The following is a 12,439-nucleotide window of genomic DNA, read 5'->3' on the forward strand; positions in this document are numbered from 1 at the left end:
TCTGGCCGGCACGGACGCCCGCCGGACCGACTACTGCCTCGTCTTGTTTTCAGGCAGGCGCGGACGCCCACCGGATTGACCTCTCGTTCGTCTGTTCTTGGGTTGGTGTGGACGACCACCGGACAAAGCTAGGTCTCCCACACACCCTCCCTGCTTGTTCCCGTTTCTCATGTTGGAATTGACCTTGGGACGTCTAGGATCCGTCCCTTAGAGGGGATGTACTGTCAGGAGTGGCTGGATTGCCCCTCCTGGCATGACGTCACGATTATTATCCGCTGTGGCTAATTACGTGATTAGATTATTTTTGGTATTTAAGCATTATGGTTTTCTGTGAACACTGTCGGATCGTTCTGGTTTCGTTTCCTGTTATTCCTCGTAGTCATTGCCGTTCCCATTGACGCCACGCCACGCTGCAATGTTTTTTACGTTTGTAATGAGTGATCAAGCTAAGTTGTTTATGTTATGTTACCCCGTTTATTAAATCTAACTACAAGAGCAACAGATCTGCCTCCCCTTTTCCATTTACTTCGGCGACTCTGCATCTGGGTTCAACTTCCCCTCCGATCGCGTCGCACTACGCGGCGCGATCTTAACATTATGAGTGACTACAGTTGGTGACTTATTTTAAAGAGGGCTCCTTGGATGCAAACACCCACAAACACTCCAATGGGAAAGTAAAAGGAGCTCAGCATGGATCTGAAAAAGCAAATCCATGACTTGAACCAGTCAGGAAAGTCACTTGGAGCCATTTCAAAGCAGCTGCAGTTCCCAAGAGCAACAGTGCAAACAAGAAGTTTGCTGCTGCACACATGGACAAGGAAAGATAAGACCTTCTGGAGGAAAGTTCTGTGGTCAGACGAAACAAAAATCGAGCAGTTTGGCCACAACGCCGAGCAATATGTTTGTGGGAGATAAGGTGAGGCCTTTCACCCCAAGTACACGAAGCCTACCGTCAAGCACGGTGGTGGTAGTATTATGCTGTGGGGCTGTTTTTCTGCCAATGGAACTGGTCCTAGCCTAAAGTCATTAGCCGGAAGATTGGGCCTTGGGCGCAGTGGTGTGTTCCTACAGGAGAATGACCCCAAACACACATTAAAAGTGGTATGGCTCAATCAGTCGAGAATTATGGTTTTCAAATGGCCTTCCCAAAGTCCTAACTTAAACCCCATTGAGAACTTATGGACAATGCTGAAGAAACAAGTCCATGTCAGAAAGCCATCAAATTTAACTGAACTGCACCAAATCTGTCAAGAGGAGTGGTCAAAAATTCAACCAGAAGCTTGCCAAAAGCTTGTGGATGGCTACCAAAAGTGTCTAATTGAAGTGAAACTTGCCAGATGTTACCAAATATTAGCGCTGCTGTATGTATATTTTTGACCCAGCAGATTTGATCACTTTTTCTGTTAACCCATAATAAAGTCATAAAACAACCAAACTTCATGAATGTTTTTTGTGACAAAGAATTATCTGTTCCAATCACTCTATCAGAGAAAAATCGGAGTTGTAGAAATAAGAGGACACTCAAGAGAGTCAGGACATTGTGTTCTTCACAAGTATATGTAAACTTTTGACCACAACTGTAGATGAAAACAGAAAACGTACACACACACAAACACACAGGCATGCACACGTATGCACACGCACGCATGCATGCAGGCAAACACACACACATGCACACACACTCACACATACACATGCACACACACACACATATTTTGCTACCCGCTCTAAACATTTGGTTTCACAGTGTCTGCTAGCGTAGTATTAGCCTAAATACATACAGTATGTCTAATTGGGCCTGTAGCACGTTGGCCTCATTTGTCTGTAAGTAAAAGATAGATCCAAATTTCACAGTAGCTGCTGCCAATAACATTTATGCAATAGTTTCGAGAGGTGTTTTTTAATCAACTGCAAAATGTGTCTAAATAGTCTGTCATTTGAATGCCAGTTATTTTCAAAGTGTGGTACGCAAGATACCGCTAATGGTATACAATTCAATACACTACAGCACATTTTATTAACTAGGATATGGTTACATTCAACCCAAATGACAAAAGATTAACATTTTATGTTATAGAGCTGATTCTATTAAAATATTCTGGATTTTTTTAAACATATGGGCCTAGTGTATCATAATGTTGGCAATGATGTTGTTACTTACAAAGCCAAGTAACTTTTGAAGGAGTACTTATTGTTGATGTTCAAATGGTTTGTATACAGTTGTTCCTTAACTCTCCAAGTTACTACATTACTAGGCTTTTACTTTTATTTACTACAATTTAAATCAATTAATATTTCTAATTGAAATTAATTTAAATGCTGAATGTGTTCCATATATTCTACATAAGCTGTTGTTTGTTTTTTAAAATAGAGACAAAAACCAGTGGAATCTTTATAAGCACATAAAAAATCATCTGTCTATTATTCTTACATCCGTAATCAGTGAATCCAGAAGTTTGAGGTATAGGGGCCAAATTGCTTCTTATGTCGAAATATCTCGATTTTTTTCAATGATTTATATTACTGCAATAGTTGTCACTTTCAAACAAGAAATAAAAAGCGGAATTTTGTTCTATTTCATGATCACAAATGTACAATTGTTTCCTTTTTGTGTTCCAAAGAGGAGTGTGTTGTTTGCACACAGACAAGTTCAAGAATGAAGTAACGTAAGCAAACCAGAAAATATGCCCATAGCGCTATACATAGGTGTTGTCCACTCTCTGAGTGCAATGATCGCATACACATTACGTAGTTATCAAGATTTGAATTTTAACGATCGACTACAAGACATTCTATCGGCCATAACTATTTTAATGTGCTGACATGGTAAAAGCTACGGTCAAAGGACGTTTATCTATGGTAAGATGGCGACGCCCCGAGCGAGCAATAACAGACAGGTAAGTGTACTCAGTGTGGTCAGTCTGAGCTCATTTTACTACGCAGTGAAGGGAACTGTTTTTTGCAAGATACGGTTTGTTTTTTTCTTGAGTTATATTCATAGACATCAAAATACATTTTGTTTAACATTTTATCTGTTTATCTTTTCTTTATTTTGAAATAAATGACCAGAAATTGACGCATTGTCTTGCGTCATGACATCACGACGGCGTCATTTTGTCATGACATCATCTTGTCATTGTCGTCACAAAAGCCATACCCTCGATTTAGTCTTTATTTTTTGTCCAACAAAAGCAGCTTATGTGCGAGTAAATATGGTGTTTACAAGGCGCTTTGGATCATAAAGCGATCTGCCAGCTTACGAAAAAATCAAGTCTTCTAGTTGCTCCTTTCAGGGCAGAATATAAGGTAGTTTATTTGGTAAAAACCCGATTTAAAAGACTGTTTTTATATGCCTGGTTTGGTTATTGCCGATATGTAACCTCCACTTAAGATGGGGGTTACTGAGTACTGCTTCAAAAGTGCAGCTTTTGAAAGTTTGTATGAGGATTTCACAAGGAGCCGCCTGGCCGATTATGGAGAATAGAAGTGTGCGTATCAAGCCAAAAACGCTAAAGTCGTCTTTTAAGGAAACCAGCTGTTTATGAAAGGAGGCTCTTTTGCCACTTTGCTTTCGGCAGACGCGCTTGGATTTATAGGAAAGAATGGCGCAGACATGAAAAGGGATTTGGAAGGTTCCCATAATGCTACCATGAAACAGAATGGCAAGCCGTGGAAGGGATTCATTTGCAATTATTAAAAAAACAGGAAGGATAAAAAAGGCCAAAATGGCCCAGTCTTTGTGCTTTTTCCAGGCTGCACATATGCATCCATCCACGTGGCACACAAAAATGGTTCATTTGGCCCATCCATCAAAGGATACGGGTTGGGCCATGTTGAGGCCTTAGAAGCTTTCCTTTGCAAATGTCCAAGCTGTTTGATGGCCTCTGTACACGCAAAAAAAAAAAAAAAAGATTAAAAAACAGGGCAACAGCAGATTTGTATGGTCTCGTAGAAATGATCCCAAATATTGATTTTCTGAGAAAGTCAAGTGAGCCATTCCATAAGAATTTTTGTATGAAAAAAAATCAAATACATAAAAAATATTCAATGATAAATATAAGAGTAGTTGATTTTATTATGCTCAATAAAGATAATTTAAAGACGATTTGGACAATTTTTAGGTCAGCAATGTATCTAAACCAGGAGTGTCAAACTCCCTTTGGTCTGCGGGCCGAATACAGCTTAATTTGAGATCAAGCGGGCCGGACCAGTAAACTCATTGCAAAACTACATAGAACTAACAATAAGCCCACTTTTTTCCTTTGTATTAGTAACTAATACTTAGTGCAAAGAATGAGTAAATAATCAAAATGTTTATTAACTGAATTTTCCTTTTACATTATGAACAATATATTATGAACAAGAGAATATCATAAGAACATAAAGTATGTGCAATTTAACAACACTTTTACACAGTTAAACATATATTTAAGTGTTGTACATAAAACTGATCACAGAAAAAGTAACAATGTTCCAAAAACACGTGCTGCACGTACTAAAACACCGCCTAGTGGAGAATACAAGAACTAATTTTTTAAAAGAAAATTCATATTTTTTTTATACAATGCAGCTTTCTTCCCCGGGCCGTACCAAACCACCAGACGGGCCGGATCTGGCCCGCGAGCCGTATGTTTGACACCACTGAAAACGATTCACTTTCCAAATATTTATCACTTCCTTTGAAAATCCATTCTCTTTATATGTGACATAGATAAGTTTAACACCTTTAGTTTAAGAAAAAATTCTGAATGTGTCTTGCCCATAGGACTGTTCCTAAACCATTGATGAAAAAGGGCAAAGCATTACTTCCCATAGCCAGGATTTTCGGTGTCCCTCTGATGGTTAACATAAAGCAGGCAGGAGAGGCGCTACCTCCTGCCATCCGCAAGGCGTTGTTTGTTCTCAGAACACGCTGTTTGGACCAGGTGCTTTTTTCAAAAACTCTTCAATACACGGCGGCATTGACAGTATCTATCGCACGGTCCTCTGTCCTCCGCTACTAACCAGCTATCTGAACTCCAGGTGCGCTTTCAGGTTGACCTTTTTCGAAAACCGGGCTTGAAGTCTCGGATCCAGTGCGTCCGCGAGATGCTGGAATCCAACCCCAAGTGCGTGTCTTACGAAGGCCAGTCAGCTTTTGACTTGGCTGACTTGGTGAAACAGTACTCCCGAGACCTACCTGAGCTCGTTTTTTACCTTCCAACTCTATGGGACGTTTTTTCACATTTACCAGTTTGAGCATTTGTTTTGTCACTCTACATTTGAACTTGAATGTTGAAAGGAAAATATGTACTACAATAATAGGAGCAGTTCTGATAAGGGAGCATATCTTATCTTATCTCATCTCATTTTCTGAACTGCTTTATCCTCATTAAGGTCGTGGGGATTGCTGGAGCCTATACCAGCTGACTGCGGGCCAGAGGCGGGGGACACCCTGAATCAGTGGCCAGCCGATCGCAGGGCACAAGGAGACCGACAACCATGCACACTCACACCGATACCTAGGGGAAATTTAGAGTGTCGAATAGCGGACCATGCATGTCTTTGGAATGTGGTAGGAAACGGAGAACCGGAGGAACCCACGCAGGCTCGGGGAGACCACGCAAACTCCACATAGGTGGACCTGATCTGGATTTGAACCCAGGACCCATAAGGTGGTGGGCCGACTCTCTAACCTCACCCCACCAGGCCACAAGGGAGCATATAGTAACATATATATATATATATATATATATATATATATATATATATATATATATATATATATATATATATATATATATATATATATATATATATATATATATATATATATATATATATATATATATATATATATATATATATATATATATATATATATATATATATATATATATATATATATATATATATATATATATATATATATATATATATATATATATATATATATATATATATATATATATATATATATATATATATATATATATATATATATATATATATATATATATATATATATATATATATATATATATATATATATATATATATATATATATATATATATATACATATACATATACATATACATATACATATACATATATATATATATATATATATATATATATATATATATATATATATATATATATATATATATATATATATATATATATATATATATATATATATATATATATATATATATATATATATATATATATATATATATATATATATATATATATATATATATATATATATATATATATATATATATATATATATATATATATATATATATATATATATATATATATATATATATATATATATATATATATATATATATATATATATATATATATATATATATATATATATATACATATATATATATACATAAATCCATAGTAATACCTTGAGATACGAGCTTAATGCGTTCCGGGACCGAGCTCGTATGTCGATTTTCTTTTCCCATAGTAAGGAACTACAGTGATACCCTGACATACGAGCAATTTGAGATACGGGTAAAATTTTGAGCAAATATTTAGCTTGAGATACGAGACAAATTTTGATATACAAGCATACGGCGGACGTGAGAGGCTACTCATAAGAACATCATGGACACTGTCTCTCGACCCGCAACTCCCTCCTGTAATGTCTCTACTCTACGAACACTGGGCAGAGCGTTGCATTTTTTCAGTATTTTTTTTTTTATCCCATTGGTCAATGCAGAATGGCGGAGGACCTTTCTTGATAATACGAGCGGAGTATATACTACTTCTCATTGGCAAGGGGTCGTGTGTTATCCTATTGTGAGGACATTTGTGTGCATCATTTTCGGAATATTTTGAAAGGAAGCCAAAACCAAACAACCCTTGATAGGTTGCATCTGAAAGCCAGGGTGGAGGCGGCGCAAATAGATACAACCCAAGAGAAGAAAGGTATAAAATTTTAAAAGCAAAGCAGAATTAAGTTTAATGCAAGGTTAGATTTAATTTCTTTTTTAGTGTGTCTGCATAGTAATCCAAGTTGACATCGATGGTGACTTCAACAAAGCATGTTTAAAGACTGTTCTGCCTAAGTTTATTCAATATGTAAAGGGTCACACTAGAGGAGACAAAACTCTTGACCGTGTTTATTCTAATATCAAACATGCTAATCAAACCACTTCCCTCCTTCACCTGGCTGGATCAGATCATCCCTGCCTATCCCTCACCCTCGCATAAACTCCACCAAAGAGGCTAACAAGGCCACAAATAAAGATAATAAAATCTTGGCCAGAGGATGCCCTTTCTCAGCTGCAGGACTGTTTTTCCCGCACCAACTAGGAACTTTTTCGAACACGACAACCTCCTGGACTACACGGACACTGTACTTTTCTACATCAAAAACTGCACGTACAATGTCACTGTTAATAAACGGATACAGGATTTTCCTAATCAAAAACCCTAGATGACCAAGAAGAAACAGGCACTCATCAAATGCCATAACACTGCCTTCAGGTCAGACAAAGTACAATACAGTGCTGCCAGAGCACAGCTGAAGAGAGGCATCAAAAAGGCCAAGGCAGCATATACAAAGAAAATTGAGGAGCACTTCACATGAAATAACCCAAAGAAGATGTGGCAAGGAATATGACATATTACCAATTACAATAACAATAATATGTCTGTTAACGCAGAAACCTCAGAAGCGGAGGAACTGAACCGTTTCTTTCCCCGCTTTGAGACTGACGAATCAGATTCAGTCTCAACACCCCCACCACCACCCTACAGCAATACACTGAAGTTTCAGTAACAGGATGTGAGACTGGTAATGGGGTCTGTGAACACCAGGAAGACTGCTGGCCCTGACGGAGTACCTGGGAAGGTCCTCAAAGCCTGTGCTGACCGGCTTACTGGTGTTTTCACAAAGATTTTCTATTTCCCCCTGCAACAATCCATCATCCCATCCACCCTGACATCTCCCACCATTATCCATAAAAAGCCAACCATTGACAGCCTGAATGATTACAGGCTTGTTGCACTTACGTCTGTGATCATGAAATGCTTTGAAAAGTTGGTCGCCCGCCATATCAGGGATAAAATCCCTCCCTCAGTTGACCCTCACCGGTATTCCTATAGAATAGGCCCACTTAGCCATCGCCGTAGCTCTAAACACAGCACTGAGCCACCATGTGAACTACGAGAGGATGCTTTTCATTGACTATAGCTCAGCCTTAAACACTATTGAACGAGACATTCTGGCTGACAAACTCTCCCATGTTGGACTGTCCTCTTCCACCTGCTGCAGGACAAAGAGCTTCTTAACCAACCAACCATAAACTGTTAGATTTGGTCCCCACCTCTCTTCCTCCATTAAACTGAGCACTGGCTCCAATTAGGGCTGGGTACTGAGTCCTCTTCTGCACTCCCTGTAAATGTGTGGTACGCTGGAAGCACGGTAGCAGACAGAAAGGCCATGCAGAGAGTCATCAACACTGCCCAGAAGATCATTGGCTGCTCTCAGCCCTCACTGGATTACATTGCCAGCGCTTGCTACCTCAGCAGAGCCAGGAACATTGTCAGGGATCAATACCACCCTGGTCACAACCTGTTGCAGCTGTTGCCCTCTGGCAGACGCTACAGGTCTAACAAAGCATGGACAAATAAACTTGAGTTAATTTTCCAACAGCCATCAGGACTCTGAAATTGCGTTAGCACGGCACACAATCCCTTCTGTGCATTAACTTCGGGGTGTATAATAACAATATGGAATATCTTAGACTGCAATATTTCAGAATTTACCTAGCTGGGATGTGACTTTTTATACTTTTATATTACTATTTATGTTTTTTTTTACTGGGAAAACACACTTTGTGGAGTAGCACCACCAATGTCCCCTCTAATTTTTTGTTTGTCTCGGCAGAAAGAACACCTCCCTGAGCACACAGTACCAATATCATCATTGCTTGCTATGGGCACACACCAGTATCACACCTGCCAAAAGCAGGTGCATGTCTACTACACACACATAAATGATTTAGTAATAATAAAATCTTCATAAATGTCATAAGAATATGCACAAATCCAACTTAAATTTTACCTTATTTTACACATCTGTCCTTCTCACTTCTTATTCTGGTTCAAATGACTTTTCTGCTGAACGTGTCACTTGAGGTTGTCATGTTTCCATTCATATGCAATATTTTTCCATGATTTTGCTTTGATTTATTTAATAACGGATAGCACTTATTAATGAACATATTTATATTCATGTTAATGAACATATATATGTAAGATTGTAGCCGAGGGCTAATTTCCATGTATAGTCCATTGTGTAGGTTGAAGACAAACAATCACACGTACTAAACACACGCACGCACGCACGCACGCACTCAATCACATACACAGCAGATTTAGACAGTTCTCAGCTGCTGCGTGAACGGCGCCATCATGGGGTAAAGGGGGGAAAAAAATTGGATTTTATTTTGTGTGCTCCATATGATAGATGCTGCGTAGAGATGATGAGAGTAGTGCGCAATTGCGCACGCGCAGCTTAGAGGGAACATTGAGCACCACCAATTTTGTTATATGCAGCTGTATATGATGACAATAAAGGCTTTTGATTTGATTTGTCACTGAAAATACCTGATAAGCGTCCAGCGTCGTCTATAGAGCATCAACGAAGCCCAAGAAAAAAATTTAAGTTGAAGGCCGTGACGAAAAAGTAAAAGTTTCTCGATATGCTGAAGCCAAGCAATAAGTATGCCCACGTAGTACGGCATTATACAGCATAAATGAATCTACCGTAAGTTACAAAAATAAAGAAGAAACGGACATTCAGAAGACTGCCACAATATCCTTTTCAAAGGACACCAGTGGTAACCACGAGGAATAAAATCATGATTTGGATGGAGAATGCCGCTATCAGTTTGGATCTTATCTTCCAAAGCAAGTTAATAACCTGGACAAGTCTGGCTTTCAATTTTTTTTTTTAAAGAGGATCCCTTCCCGAACATTTTTATCTAAAACAAAGTGTCAAATGCTGCTGGTTTCAAGATAAAGCCAGCCTTAATCTACAATTTCGACCTCCCCACGCTTTGAAAAATAAGACCAAAGCTGCTTGTCCACTGGATGAGCAAAAGGAAAGCTTTGATCACGAAAGCTCTCACAAAAGAGTTGTTTTTAAACTGCTTGATTCCGAACATGCCTCGCAGAAAGGAGGCAGCCCGTCAAGGTCCTCTTCCTATTGGATTGTGCTAGAGGACATGCAACCGACCTCCATTATGAAGGGGTTCAACTGTAGTGCCTGACCTCCAACAAAACTTCCCTTATTCAACCTATGGATCAAGGAGTAATTCCACAATACAGAGACTCGTTTCATCAATTGACAAGGAAGAACAGAACAGCAGCACCAAAGAGTTGACGCAAATACAATATTGCCACATACAAACATCCAGAATGCTATTAAGCTCACGAAGGAAAAGACTATCATTACGAGCTGGAAACATGTGTGGCTCAAAGAAATCAACCATGACTTTAAGGGGTTTAAGACTGAGCAGATTCATCTCTCAGCTAAAGATAAAGCATTGAAGCTGGCTTCGTTGGTAACCACTGAAAGATTTTGGGAAATGACAGTAGAGGACATCAACACACTGCTTGAGAGACACTCAACACCCCCAACCTATGAGGATATCATCGAAATGATGGAATCGGCGAGTGAGGAAGAAGAGGCTGCGAACAAAGACGAGGACCAGGATGAAGAACGTGATCGTACATTAAGAAATCTTCAGCAGATCTTCAATATAGCACGCAGTTTGCAACAACGGGTCTAGGAGATTGATGACAACATGTTACATCATGTCTTAGTACCAAAACGTATTTGTACAAAAAAAAAGGAGACAGCAGTCACATCTTCTCATCACGATGTTCCTTGTGCAGAAGCTCTTCCTGTTGCCCCCACGCCACCCCCTGAAGATTCAAGCAGTGCAATTTGTGGACTAAATGGACTCAAATTTGTTATCAATAGATTATATTAAAATATTTCTACATGGCAGTCTTTTGATATGTTTATATCGGTAATATTTAATAAATACACGTCTTGATAATTGTTCTACTCTACTACTAATTGAATCTTGTCAATTCACCATCTGTGTTTTGGGACTTCAGTTGCATTATACGTACATGCTGGAAGCTGGCGCGGCTCAGTGGAGGTGGATGCACCGCAAGAGGTAATGCTCCAGCGGCTTCTCGGTGCCCCCTACTTGTGGGTTGTTGGGGCGCAGGAGGCTGGCATCATCCAAACCACCATCGAGCATGCCCAGGACGCCGGTTTGACGTCCTGTTTACAGCGCGAGCATCTGCTGCTCAAGTAAAAAATAAAATATCTCCTTCTCTTGCAGTTTAAATTCGGTCCTCTTGTATATTTGAGCGGACATTGTGGGATAAATTTAAACGAATGAATTTGAAAATACAACACACAGACAATAGTGGGGTAGTAGCGAGGTTAGGGGGTGGTTTAGAAAATTTATATTGTATTGAATTTTGTCAGGACAGAGCAAAAGTGGCATAATAGCGAGAGTGGCATAGTAACAAGGTGGCATAGTAACGAGATTTCACTGTATTATTATTTTCCGCATGAATGCGGGTGATGAATATTTAATCCAAGCCTGAAGTCAGATAAAATGTGTGTGTGTGTGTGTGTGTGTGTGTGTGCGTGCGTGCGTGTGTGTGTGTGTGTGTGTGCGTGCGTGCGTGCGTGCGTGTGTGTGTGTGTGTGTGTGTGTGTGTGTGTGTGTGTGTGTGTGTGTGTGTGTGTGTGTGTGTGTGTGTGTGTGTGTGTGTGTGTTTGTGTGTGTGTGTGTGTGTGTGTGTGTGTGTGTGTTTGTGCGTGTGTGCGTGCGTGCGTGTGTGCGCATGCGCGTGTGTGGGTGTTTGCCTTTGTTTTCAGCTCCGGTTTCTTGTCATTGCACAAGTGAACTTTGCATTACCTCAAAGTAATTTCTAAACTTTAGAATCACGTGCCCTTATGATTGGCTGGCCACCGATTCAGGGTGTCCCCTGCCTGGTGCCCATACTTGGCTGGGATAGGCTTCAGCTCCCTCTCCTGTTAAGGATAAGTGGCACGGAAAATGAATGAATAATGATGGTGAAATTGGGCAGTTTTTGAATGGGAGCTTGCCCTTTTTAAGGCACACCTCATGGCAATGCCTGGTACTGCATGGTTTTCAAACACTTGTAGGACATGAGGTTGCGTCAAAAAAAAAACAACAACTCCAAACTAACTGAGCTGTTACTGTTTCATTTCCCATTACTCTAAGGGGCGGTCTCTGCCATGGCACCGCAAAGTGAGCAGACATGGACTGGCCGCCGGTCTGCTAGCCATCAAAGCATCTTTTTGAAACAAACATAATGAGATGTGCAATCAGCTGTATTTTATTTATGCTAAATAAAAAGATAAC

Source organism: Stigmatopora nigra, chromosome 19 (assembly GCF_051989575.1).
Source record: "Stigmatopora nigra isolate UIUO_SnigA chromosome 19, RoL_Snig_1.1, whole genome shotgun sequence".
NCBI lineage: Eukaryota > Metazoa > Chordata > Actinopteri > Syngnathiformes > Syngnathidae > Stigmatopora > Stigmatopora nigra.